Source organism: Schistocerca americana, chromosome 7 (assembly GCF_021461395.2).
Source record: "Schistocerca americana isolate TAMUIC-IGC-003095 chromosome 7, iqSchAmer2.1, whole genome shotgun sequence".
Taxonomy (NCBI): Eukaryota; Metazoa; Arthropoda; class Insecta; order Orthoptera; family Acrididae; genus Schistocerca; species Schistocerca americana.
In genome coordinates this window covers 112,989,562-113,003,862 of record NC_060125.1, presented here as the reverse complement: position 1 = coordinate 113,003,862, position 14,301 = coordinate 112,989,562, and the positions used below count along the sequence as shown (strand labels likewise).

General features: G+C 43.5%; 1 pseudogene; it reads right to left on the bottom strand.

Moving 5' to 3' along the window:
- Positions 1-1,792: 1,792 nt before the first annotated feature.
- LOC124623462 lies at positions 1,793-1,909 on the bottom strand (annotated as a pseudogene).
- Positions 1,910-14,301: the final 12,392 nt, after the last annotated feature.

Below are 14,301 nucleotides of genomic sequence, written 5' to 3'. Positions count from 1 at the left end.
TTAGCATAGCCTTCAGCTACGTCATTTGCTACGACCTAGCAAGGCGCCATATTAAGTAATTAGACTGAATTCTGAACAGATAATATTGTGAATCATGTACCGTCAAGAGCGACGTTCATCTTTAATGGATTACAGTTAAGTGTCAAAATAATTCCGTCCGCTTTCTGAATTCTAATTCCTTGTTATGTTCCAGACCTCACATGAGAATAGTCATTCCCTCCTCACGCCAGCCTGCGTGAGCTAAAACGCGTGCATTTCGGGCTCGCCTAGTAACACGGTGTTGGGGTCTTCTACCAACACAACAGTAACAATAAGAGATTGAAAGTTAGAGCACACCAGTAGCAAACAGTAACCTATCCTCACCACCCAATTATCACTCCTGCCCTATCGTTATAGTGCGGAGGCCCTGCTACAAATGTATTTGAAAAGGCCGTGTCAGAACGGTGGTTTTGTAGGGGAGGACGGTCTTGGGGCTTGGTTCCTGTTTCAGCTAGGAACATGGGGAAAAAAGGTTTTTGGTTTAGCGTGGATTATCCGCCATTTGCTTACTCATTCCTCCTGTAGCTGTGCAAGATTTGAACGACGAACTGGAGCTGGCGATCAGGCAAGTTGTGCGCATCGATTAATGTCTTTTGCAAAATATTTCAATTGGGTCGAAATTAATTCTCATCAAATGCCACTATTTCTGTGTTCACAGTTCTCACTTGAAGTGCGAAAACAGTCACCCTTAAATAAATCTGCACTTTAACGAGACTGATGGTTCAAATTTTGTCCACCGATGTATCGGATCTAGGCGTAAGATAACTTTAACCCTTTGAAAAAAATCTGGATTCGTCTGGATTTTATGTGCAAAAAATACGTTTTCCTGAGAGGTTTCTGAAGCGCGCGGCTTCTCTATTTTAAACTTGCATGAATCGGTTCCAACTTTTCAGGAATATAGATAAATGGATAAAGTCAAAACGAAACTTTTTATCCAATAATATTCGTCTGTCGTAGATACACGCTGGTTTGAAGTCAAGCTAAATGTAGCAAGTAAAATTTGTTCTTACGTGAACTGAATGCACGGAGACAGTTGAGAGTGATTCAAATAAATAAAAATGCATTCTTACGATGAAATTGACAACTTGCTTTCAAAAATTTAGCATCATTGGGGATTTACTTGAAAAAAACCTAGTTTTTTATGAGTTTTTTACGCGCCCCACTTCTGTTTCAAATTCGTTCGAATCTGTTAAAATTTTGTAGGAAGGTATCTAATTAATGGTCGTCCTTTTGTTTGTGAAACCTTTGTCCGTTGCCACGATATAGTGTTCTAAAGTTGCACATAAAAAGCACATAAAAGTCGGTTTTACGCCAGTCGCATGAGCTGTGGCGGTTTAAAGTGATACAGATGATAATAAAAGATACATTCTTACGGTAATTATAAGAGGCATTTGCAATAATTTTAATCTTTTGGGTTTTACGTTCGAAAAAACACTCTTTTGCAGATGAAACCGTGTCTCGTAGAAATACGTTACACTGTAAGTGCTACATTTGGATATAATTAAAAAAACAGGTAATTACAGTTGTCCATACGTTAAACATTTTTATTCACCAATGTCTGAAAATCATAAAAATGTTCATGTACCAAAGTAGAATTATGCCCAGTCTTGTACAAAACGGAGGAAATTAAACTGACACAGAAATAACTATAAAAATAATTGTCAGGAAAAAGATTAAATCGTTCTAACCACCAGAAAATGTTTTACCTCGTTTTCTTCAGAAATCACTATGGTAACTTGCAGAAAATCCCGCTTGCCCACAGCGCTCGTCAGACCGTTGGTCACCCATCCAAGTCCTAGCCCAGCCCGACAGCGCTTAACTTCGGTAATCTGACGGGAACCGGTGTTACCACTGCGAAAAGGCTGTTGGCAATATAAGAACTACACACGGTAAATACATATACATCCTGAAAGGGCGTGAATTATCTTACGTAACGTTGGTACCATATGTCGCAAAAGGCGAAGACACACGGTAAATACATATACATCCTGAAAGGGCGTGAATTATCTTACGTAACGTTGGTACCATATGTCGCAAAAGGCGAAGACAGCCCCAAAATACTTGCGGTTCCTCGTCAACACCCTCGGCCACGCGGTAAAGAAAACGGCATGCACGGTCAGGTAACGGTAATTTGATTTCCTAATGTACAAAGTACACATAATACAAACATAAAATGTGAAAGGACGCGTATTATCCTACAAAACTGAAGTATCAGATGTTTCGAAGGCGAACAGCGTAGCGAAGTATTTGCTGCTTCTCTGCAACACTCACTGACCCAGAAGAGAAGACGGTCCCAGATTTAGGTGTCTTCGCTAGGAACTGTTCCAAAAAATGTTCAAATGTGTGAATTCCTGAGGGATACAACTGCTGAGATCACCCGTCCCTAGACTTACATACTATTTAAACTAACATGCTAAGAACAATACACACATCCATGCCCGAGGGAGGACTCGAACCTCCGACGGAAGGGGCCGCGAAATCCGTGACATGGTGCCTCAAACCACGCGGCCACTCTGCTCGCCTAGGAACTGTTCACAACTTTATATCTTGAAGAGTTTTAGTCCAATGTTAATAAGGTTTTAATAGATTACAGACACGTATATTGCCAGTGTAAATCTTAAATCACAAATAAAAATGTTCTTATGGAAAATAGTATAACAGATGTAGGATTCGTTATGAATAGTAAGGTAGGGCAGAGGGTGTGTTACTGTGAGCAGTTCAGTGGCCGGGTTGTTCTAATCAGAATCGACAGTAGACCAACACCGACAACGATAGTTCAGGTATACATGCCGACGTCGCAAGCTGAAGATGAACAGATAGAGAAAGTGTATGAGGATATTGAAAGGGTAGTGCAGTATGTAAAGGGGGACGAAAATCTAATAGTCATGGGCGACTGGAATGCAGTTGTAGGGGAAGGAGTAGAAGAAAAGGTTACAGGAGAATATGGGTTTGGAACAAGGAATGAAAGAGGAGAAAGACTAATTGAGTTCTGTAACAAGTTTCAGTTAGTAATAGCAAATACTCAGTTCAAGAATCACAAGAGGAGGAGGTATACTTGGAAAAGGCCGGGAGATACGGGAAGATTTCAATTAGATTACATCATGGTCAGACAGAGATTCCGAAATCTGATACTGGATTGTAAGGCGTACCCAGGAGCAGTATAGACTCAGATCACAATATAGTAGTGATGAAGAGTAGGCTGAAGTTCAAGACATTAGTCAGGAAGAATGAATACGCAAAGAAGTGGGATACGGAAGTAGTAAGGAATGACGAGATACGTTTGAAGTTCTCTAACGCTATAGATACAGCAATAAGGAATAGCGCAGTAGGCAGTACAGTTGAAGAGGAATGGACATCTCTAAAAGGGCCATCACAGAAGTTGGGAAGGAAAACATAGGTACAAAGAAGGTAGCTGCGAAGAAACCGTGGGTAACAGAAGAAATACTTTAGTTGATTGATGAAAGGAGGATGTACAAACATGTCCCGGGAAAATCAGGAATGCAGAAATACAAGTCGCTGAGGAATGAAATAAATAGGAAGTGCGGGGAAGCTAAGACGAAATGGCTGCAGGAAAAATGTGAAGACATCGAAAAAGATATGATTGTCGGAAGGACAGACTCAGCACACAGGAAAGTCAAAACAACCTTTGGTGACATTAAAAGCAACGGTGGTAACATTAAGCGCGCAACGGGAATTCCACTGTTAAATGCAGAGGAGAGAGCAGATAAGTGGAAAGAATACATTGAAAGCCTCTATGAGGGTGAAGATTTGTCTCATGTGATAGAAGAAGAAACAGGAGTCGATTTAGAAGAGATAGGGGATCCAGTATTAGAATCAGAATTTAAAAGAGCTTTGAAGGACTTACGGTCAAATAAGGCAGAAGGGATAGATAACATTCCATCAGAATTTCTAAAATTATTTGGGGAAGTGGCAACAAAACGACTATTCACGTTGGTGTGTAGAATATATGAGTCTAGCGATATACCATCTGACTTTTGGAAAAGCATCATCCACACAATTCCGAAGACGGCAAGAGCTGACAAGTGCGAGAATTATCGCACAATCAGCTTAACAGCTCATGCATCGAAGCTGCTTACAAGAATAATATACAGAAGAATGGAAAAGAAAATTGAGAATGCACTAGGTGACGATCAGTTTGGCTTTAGGAAAAGTAAAGGGACGAGACAGGCAATTCTGACGTTACGGATAATAATGGAAGCAAGGCTAAAGAAAAATCAAGACACTTTCGTAGGATTTGTCGACCTGGAAAAAGCGTTCGACAATATAAAATGGTGCAAGCTGTTCGAGATTCTGAAAAAAGTAGGATTAAGGTATAGGGTGTGACGGGTCATATACAATATGTACAACAACCAAGAGGGAATAATAAGAGTGGACGATCAAGAACGAAGTGCTCGTATTAAGAAGGGTGTAAGACAAGGCTGTAGCCTTTCGGCCCTACTCTTCAATCTGTACATCGAGGAAGCAATGATGGAAATAAAAGAAAGGTTCAGGAGTGGAATTAAAATACAAGGTGAAAGGATATCAATGATACGATTCGCTGATGACATTGCTATCCTGAGTGAAAGTGAAGAAGAATTAAATGATCTGCTGAACGGAACGAACAGTCTAATGAGTACACAGTATGGTTTGAGAGTAAATCGGAGAAAGACGAAGGTAATGAGAAGTAGTAGAAATGAGAACAGCGTGGAACTTAACATCAGGATTGAATTTAAGGAATTCTGCAACCTAGGCAGTAAAATAACCAATGACGGACGGAGCAAGGAGGACATCAAAAGCAGAGTCGCTATGGCAAAAAAGGCATTTCTCGCCAAGAGACGTCTACTAATATCAAATACCGGCCTTAATTTGAGGAAGAAATTTCTGAGGATGTACGTCTGGAGTACAGCATTGTACGGTAGTGAAACATGGACTGTGGGAAAACCGGAACAGAAGAGAATTGAAGCATTTGAGATGTGGTGCTATAGACGAATGTTGAAAATTAGGTGGACTGCTAAAGTAAGGAAGGAATGAGGAGGTTCTACGCAGAATCGGAGAGGAAAGGAATATGTGGAAAACACGGATAAGGAGAAAGGACAGGATGATAGGACATCTGCTAAGACATGAGGGAATGAGTTCCATGGTACTAGAGGGAGCTGTAGAGGGCAAAAAGTGTAGAGGAAGACAGAGATTGGAATACGTCAAGCAAATAATTGAGGACGTAGGTTGCAAGTGCTACTCTGAGATGAAGAGGTTAGCACAGGAAAGGAATTCGTGGCGGGCCGCATCAAACCAGTCAGTAGACTGAAGACCAAAAAAAAAAAAAAAAAACTACACTACTAGCCATTAAAATTGCCACACCAAGAAGAAATGCAGATGATAAACGGGTATTCGCTGGACAAATATATTATACCAGAACTGACAAGTGATTAAATTTTCACGCAATTTGGGTGCATAGATCCTGAGAAATCAGTGGCCAGAACAACCACCTCTGGCCGTAATAATGGCCTTGATACGCCTGGGCACTGAGTCAAACAGAGCTTGGATGGCGTGTACAGGTATATCTGCCCATGCAGCTTCAACACGATACCACAGTTCTTCAAGAGATGTGACTGGCGTATTGTGACGAGCTAGTTGCTCGGCCACCATTGACCAGACGTTTTCAATTGGTGAGAGATCTGGAGAATGTTCTGGCCAGGGCAGCGGTCGAACATTTTCTATATCCAGAAAGGCCGGCACAGGACCTGCAACATGCGGTCGTGCATTATCCTGCTGAAATGTAGGGTTTCGCAGGGATCGAGTGCATGGTAGAGCCACGGTTCGTAACACATCTGAAATGTAACGTCCACTGTTCAAAGTGCCGTCAGTGCGAACAAGAGGTGACCGAGACGTGTAACCAGTGGCACCCCATGCTATCACGCCGGGTGATACGCCAATATGGCGATGACGAATACACGCTTCCAATGTGCGTTCACTGTGTTGTCGCCAAATACGGATGTGACCATCATGATGCTGTAAACAGAACCTGGATTCGGCGGAAAAAATGACGTTTTGCCATTCGTGCACCCAGGTTCGTCGTTCAGTACAGCATCGCAGGCGCTCCTGTCTGTGATGCAGCGTCAAGGGTAACCGCAGCCACGATCTCCGAGCTGAAAGTCCATGCTGCTGCAAACGTCGTCGAACTGTTCCTGCAGATGGTTGTTGTCTTGTAAACGTCCCCATCTGTTGACTCAGGGATCGAGACGTGGCTGCACGATCCGTTACAGCCATGCAGATAAGATGCCTGTCACCTCGACTGCTAGTGATAACGAGGCCGTTGGGATCCAGCACGGCGTTCCGTATTACCTTCCTGAACCCACGGATTCCATATTCTGGTGAGAGATCTCGACCAACGTGAGGAGCAATGTCGCGATACTATAAACCGCAATAGAGATAGGCTACAATCCGACCTTTATCAAAGTCGGAAACGTGATGGTACGCCATTGTGCTCCTTACACGAGGCATCACAACAACGTTTCACCAGGCAGCGCCGGTCAACTACTGTTTGTGTATGAGAAATCGGTTGGAAACTTTCCTCATGTCAGCACGTTGTAGGTGTCGCTACCGGCGCCAAGCTTCTGTGAATGCTCTGAAAAGCTAATCATTTGCATATCACATCTTCTTCCTGTCGGTTAAATTTCTTCTTGTCGCAATTTATTGGCCAGTGGTGTAACATTTTGTCAGCCAAGGATAAATTTATAACAGAATGTTTGGATCAGTTTTGGAGCTTTCTTTGTGTTTGTCAGAAACTGCAGCGACTGTGACCGAACGGTGTCATACCGATTTTACAACGATCGTCACTCTCAAGGGTGGTTCCATTCGGCGCGCTGTGATGCGCAGGTAGCCGCCAGCGGACGCGGGTTTGCGTCAGGCGCCCGCAGGCGAGGCGGGTTGCATCTGCGGCCCCTTACGGGCTTGGGCACGGCGGGCGATCGGTCTGGCAGGTGCGAAAGGCTGAACAGAAGGCAAAAAACTGAGTTTTACTCCGGTAGAGCTTTCAAGTGTCGTCTTTTTTGCGTCTTCTCTTGCTCTTTGACTGTGGATCTCAAAAATGGCTCTAAGCCCTAAGGGACTTAATATCTGAGGTCATCAGTCCCCTAGACTTTGAACTACTTAAACCTAACTAACCTAAGGACAGTACACACATCCATGCCCGAGGCAGGATTCTAACCTGCGACCGTAGCAGCAGCGACGTTCCGCACGGAATCGCCTAGAACCGCTCGGCCAAAGTGTCCGGCCGACTGTGGCTCTGATCCTGAGTTGTTCACAGAGGAGGTGGTAGAAAGCGATCGGTGATGCTGTAGTGACTGATGGCACAGTTTGTTGTCGTACTGAGTGGTCAGCCTCATTATGGACCCGGACATTTAAGTTGGTCCTGTTACTTAAGGACACTCAAAATGTTCTGCAGAAATTGCAATATTCCGCGTTTCATAAGCAGACCATCAGATATGTTCTGAACGTCTTCACGGCCACAAGAGACGCCCAGACACTGGGAACTGCCGTCCAGTTCCTCTTGGATAAAGGACATTGTGGCATTCTTCATAATGGAATTGTTTATCGCCTTGCCAAGGATTATTATAGAAGGCTACGTAGCCCAACGCCGATCCATTATAGGATCTCGCGTGGACGATACGAAAGGCTGCTTATCACGCTTGGAACTGTGAATGGCATGTCTGTCGGCACTCTGTGGCCGTTCACCTGGTGGCCATACAGCCGCACATCTCTTGCAGACCACAGTTGTCCCGAATGCAGCTTCGAAGACGCGACTTCTATCATTCGCGTGAGGCTGGGACAAAAGTGCTACCCTGCGCCCCTACATCGGTTGAACATTATCACGTCCGTACACTGCGACAAGGACACGACGGCAGTAGCGGATCTTAACCACGTCACATTGGAATGTTCCAAGTACACGACTGCACAATCAGACTTGTACAAGAAATTGGTTACGTGAGGGTAACCGCTCCCTACCAGTGTTCCTGTTTTGCTCCACCATTTTGATAAATATAACTTGCTCACAGATTATTTGAAAGCCACCAGCAGCCAGATTTAATTTATGAATTGCCGAGGTCTTCATTGTCAAATGGCATCCACCCAGTTTGTAATCGGGTGCGTAATTTTATGTTTTAACTTGCGTACAGACCTCTATTTGTACATTGTATTTTCATTATTGCTCTCTTGCGCATTTTATGTGACTGTTCTGCTGGCACTACTGTGAATACCGTTGGCTGTAATGTGTTTGTCATTTTGGGTTTTTTCTTTTATTTTAAGTGCGTCTGGCTGTATGGTACAACTCTCACATTGTTATAAAATGTTTTTTTGCAATTCTGTTCTTCGGTATTGTTGGACTTATTGTATGATTTGCAATTCCGTTGTTCAGCTATTGTTGGCCTTATTGTATGACTTACGGTGTTTGCCCTCCAATGTTTTGAATTTTTCATAAAAGCGTCTTTATGTTTGGTTGGTTCAAATGGCTCTGAGCACTATGGGACTCAACTGCTGAGGTCATTAGTCCCCTAGAACTTAGAACTAGTTAAACCTAACTAACCTAAGGTCATCACAAACATCCATGCCCGAGGCAGGATTCGAACCTGCGACCGTAGCGGTCTTGCGGTTCCAGACTGCAGCGCCTTTAACCGCACGGCCACTTCGGCCGGCCTATGAGAAGACAATTGTCTTACGTTCCGGAACGTACTTTTCACTCTGTAGCAGTTTCAACCCCAATACCTCATTAAATCGCCTTTCCACTGCGGCAAAAAGTGTACTTTCAAGAGAAAGTCTCTGCCATGCGGGGCATCTGAACGCCCTTGGTGGGGCGTGTCGACGTTTTTAAAACGATTCTACTTCTCCTAACTTCAGAGAGACGCCAGCCTGACAAACACGCACATACAATGCAACAGGAAGGTTGTTTATAATCGTACAAAGTTATTTACGGAGAATAAAAACCTAAAACAGAATAACAGCAGAGGAATTCCAGATACAAATTCGACTCCTCTTCCTGTTAATACTACTCTAACCATTTACCACTGTTGAATCTCGGCTGATCATTATCACCTATGTACGTGCCTGCTAAACTTCTGTACGTAGCATTGTTTGCTGTCGGTTAAACAGTTCGTTTGGATCAAAGGCTTTTGTGTGTAATCCCATTAGGTGTATAAACAACAGCAGTTACTGCTACTGGAGCCTTAAAAGCTCTTTACCCACTGCTTTCATTAAAGTCGGATTTATGATAGTTGCTGACTCCAGCGGATAACTTGTTAAGCTAGGATGTGGCGCCCACCGCTTCGCGTATATTCGATTACTGAGGTCACACGTTATCCTCACAGATTATTTTACTTCAGCCAAGTCGTTATCTTACGAATAATAATATTCAAAATCGAATGTGTGACGTAGCTGTCGTCCTTGATAAATTAGATGTTCATTGGACAATCGGCCAGCGTTGTGGAAGAGTGGGATTCGAGTCTCCGTCTGACCATCGTGATTTGTGTTGTCCGTAGTGAGATTAACCGATGTTAGTTGCAGGAATATAGTCGGCGTCCTATTAAAATTTCTGTAACCCGAAATTGCCGTGGATAAACTTATCTAGTCTTTTCATCCAGAATTCCAAGTCCACAGTTTCATATTACGTGATTTGCGGAATTTCAATGACAGAAACTTTCCGTAGCGTTCGTTTATTATGTTTCAGCACAAAATAGAGATATATGGTTGAACTCCATTATGAGCGTCGTCTGTGGTGCCACAAAATCACTTATCAGAATCGACGATGGAGACTATCGGTCATCTGAAGCTGTCGAACCAGTCCACCCACCACCCATTCCACTCGTGCCTGTGGTAGTTGCTGAAATCCTCTCTCTTTGTGGATGGCAATGTCATTGCTATGGAGTCAACCAAGAGCTGCGTCTCAATTGCAAAGTATCCATGGAATGAAACTCTCATTTCCACAATTTGGAATAACATTGAATGAAATTTTCCAGTACGATTTCGTGACTCAAAAAGGATCCGTGGACAGTCACAGATTCCCAGGCCTACCCACAAGCCAGCCGCCGTAAAAATAATACTTTTTGAACAGGGATGTAGTGGAGAGAGAAGGAACGAAAACATAGAAAATTGTAAATCACTTCTAACATTTCCAAATAAAATTTTAACAGAATGTGGTTGATGTATATACACCAAAATAGAGCATTTGATTTATAGAATACAAATCTCAACGTAGTATTCTGTCGAGGCCAAATATTGAGAAAGCTACGGTGCGGTTCTATCTCTACCATAATTAATTAATGGTTATTGAAACATTGTATAACGGATGAAACCAACGACCTATATCCAGGTACTTTGATCATGTACACCTACTGTGATACATCAATCAATTGGTTCGAAATGATTTTCAAAGAGAGGGCTTTTGAGGATCGGTTCACGGACGCTATCCCTTGCGATAAGCGTTTGCATGTCCGCGGCCCGTGGTCTTGCGGTAGCGTTCTCACTTCCCGCGCTCGGGGTCCCAGGTTCAATTCCCGGCGGGGTCGGGTATTTTCTCTGCCTCGAGATGACTGGGTGTTGTGTGTCTTTCATCCTCATTTCCTCCTCATTCACTCGCAAGACGCCGTAGTGGCTTTAAAGGACAAGCCGACACGGTAGCTCAGCGTGCTCGGTCAGAGGGTTAGCTACCTTCTGTAACAAAAAAAACTGAGTGAACGGATCAACAAAGAACCTGAACGGGTGTCATTGGACGTCCGCCGCGAAAAAATCGCCGGCACGGTAGCTCAGCGTGTTCGGTCAGAGGGCTAGCAGCCCTCTGTAATTAAAAAAAAAACTGAGTTACTAGATCAATAACGAACTGAAATGGGTGGTTTTCGACGTCCGCCCAGAGCAGATACAACGAACGAAAACGAACAAAATGAGATTAAAAAAAGGACTTGTGGAGCGGCGGTGGAACCAATGGCACAAGCTCATTATTATTATTATTATTATTATTTGCATTGCTCTGAATAATTTTAAAAACGAGGAAAATTTGAATTATACAAAGACTGTTTTTGATCTACAATAAATTAAATGATTGATATGAAAGCAGAGGATAATATCTAGTAATGTAACGTTGCACACGAAGATGTTTGGCATGTTATATCAGTACCAGTTTTTATTATATAAAAATTAAGGTTATGAAGAACAAAGAGCAGACGGTCTGAAGTAGTCGTTTGGATGTACAGTGATGGAAAAAAATCACAACAGTAAGAAGAAGTTGTGCGACAGAAACGAAAGTAGGTAGACTAGTTTCTGCAACTGAAAGATGATGTCTTTTCAAGTGTCGCGCCAATCGCATAAGAGCAGCGCTAGTATGAGGATGCACATCATGTTTGCTTTAAGTGCACGCTGTAACGGACGTGAGCGTAAGTTACATTTGAGATTGGGCTTTACTCAAGAATGCCTTTACGTGGACAAAGACGGCATTATCAACACCTCACTGAATCGTGTAATAGGCCTATGAGAAGACAGATGTTCCGTCTGTGGTACTGCAGAAAGACTTGGCAGGAATGTACCCACTGTAGGTCTACATGGAGGCTGGGGGAGGATGTCACGATAACGTACAGTCGCAAGGAGACCGGATTCAGGAGGGCCACGTGGCACTACCGAGAAGGAAGACCATCGTGTTTGGCGATAGCTGCATCTGCAGCAGCAATTTGAGCATAATTTACCACCACAGCGACACAACGAACTGTCACAAATCGGTTACTCCAAGGACAGTTAAGAGTCAGACGCCCTGTAGCACGCATTTCATTGATCCCAAACCACTGCCGTTTGCCACTTCACTGGTGTCAAGCGAGAGCTCATTGGAGGCTACATTGGAGGTCTGTTGTGTTTTCCGTTGAAACCTCGTTCTGCCTCGGTGCCAGTGATGGTCGTATAATATGCCTGCAATCAACCTGTTCGCGTGCTAGACATACACCTGGCTTGCGAATCCGTATGATGGCAGGAGCCCTCGCGTGGTTACCCCACGCACCGTGTCTGCAAATTTGTACGTCAGTCTGGTGATTCCATCTACTGTGCTGCCATTCATGGACAGCATTCTAGGGGTGTTTCCAACAGGAAAACCCAAATGCTCTGCAGAGTGTCGACACGTTGGCTTGGCGCGCTCGATCACCAGATCTGTCCCCAATCGAGCAGATACAGGATATTATCAGACGGCATCTCCAGATTCATCCACAAACAGCATTAACCGTCTCTGTATTGACCAGCCAAGTGCAACAGGCTTGCAACTCCATCCCACAAACTGACCCCCGGAACCTGTACAACACAACTCATCCACGTTTGCATGCTTGCATTGAAGATTCTGGCGATTACGCCGATTATTAACGTGCCATCATTTCTTGTTTGTAATGGCTTATTTCACGGCTGCATTAACGTGTGATCTTGCAACGTTCAGCACTTAAATATGTTACTTAGACAAAGCAAATGTGTTTCCTAAATTGCGTTACTCTACATTAATTATTTTTTGTGTTGCGTTTCTTCCAGTCAGTGTAGATCGAATGGTGCGTGCAACCAAACTGTGGCTTGAAAAAGAGCCGTGAAACAACACCAAAGTAAGGAATGAAGAAGACTGTGGCAGAATTGCCTAGACATTGCTTGGTCTGGCAGCAGAAGATTATGTGTCATTAGGGAAAAAATCGACATATTGTTCGATGCTGGCCTCTTCTGGGTCTCTGCACGTAGCCAACGTTTTTCCAGTGAGTGGGTTTCACTTTGAAGTTTCACTCTGGAGTATTGCAATGTCTGTTGTCTCCTACTGTTTTTACCGCCTGCAGTTGCCCCCAGTACCATGGTGGAGTCTTAATGTACCCCATTTTGCACCTCCTTCTTGTCAGTACCTCTTCGATATCTCCCTTTCTTCGCCGATTCTGCGGAGAACCTATTCATTCCTTATCGACCCAACTGATTTTCAGCTTCCTACGTATTCCGACTCTGAGGTACCTTCGTGCGTGGAGACGATCAGTCTCTTAAGTGAAGTAGATTTTCTTTTTGTTTTGTAAGCCAGGTTCCTTCTTGCGTATTTTTCGTGCAGTTGGCACAGAAAACACACTTAATATCTTATGGTCAAAACAATAGTAGTTTACATTGAAGGAACCACTACATATAACATTAGGACATATGGAAGCGACATAGTTTTTTTCTTTCTTTCTTTTTGTCGTGATATTGACTTCTACAAAAGAACCAGATAACAGATATAAGCATATCTTTTTATTTATTTCTCTTTGTCAGGATACTGACTTCCATGCAAGAACAGATCATGTTCGTTTCCAAAGTATTACAAAAGTGTGGGAAGCAAGACATTTGCCGAAATGTATTTACAAACATCTTACACCTTTATTCTGTCGATGGAAATAAATGGTTCGCAGTCAAACAGCAGAAAAAATCCCAGATTATCAATGCCCTGAATATGTTTGTTACCACAGCACTGGTAAAATGAGGTTTCTTCAAGTGTCCCAGGCGTCTGATTATTGTGAGCCGCGACGCTTTCTTCGTTTCAAGTGAAGTCACACTGACGATACAGAGATCAGCGACTCGTGGATAGGGGGTGAGCCTCAGTACTAGGCTCTGCAATCGAGTCTCAGCACTTCTTTCCACTTTGGATGCACCTAGAAACCTCCCATTTTTTTTCTACCGATCAGGTTACAGGTTTTATTCCAAATTATGGTAAAGTTACGTGACTTTCGTTACGGTACACAGGTATCACAGTAAATCCAGATCTCGTGTAATAATTTTTGGATTTATTTTCTGATCCAAGACATACAAGGTTCCATCTTCCCATATATGTTTTTCTTCAGGATCATCTACCGTGAATGCTGAGCAGTACCGCAGGTTTTCAAATGGTTCAAATGGCTCTGAGCACTATGGGACTTAACTTCTGAGGTCATCAGTCCCCTAGAACTTAGAACTACTTCAACCTAACTAACCTAAGGACATCACACGCATCCATGCCCTAAGCAAGATTCGAATCTTCGACCGTAGCGGTCGCGCCGTTCCAGACTGTAGCGCCTAGAACCGCTCGTCCACTCCGGCCGGCGTAATGCAGACTACTGACCGCCTAGGGTTCACCCAGGTGCACAGCCTTGTAAACTCCCTCCGTCCAAAACATGTCGGCAGAGCCACACCTGGGCACATACCACTAACTCACGCCAAATCTATTCCTCCTGTGATGGGCGATGGACAAGTTGCCTTTTTTTGAAACTTCAGCTA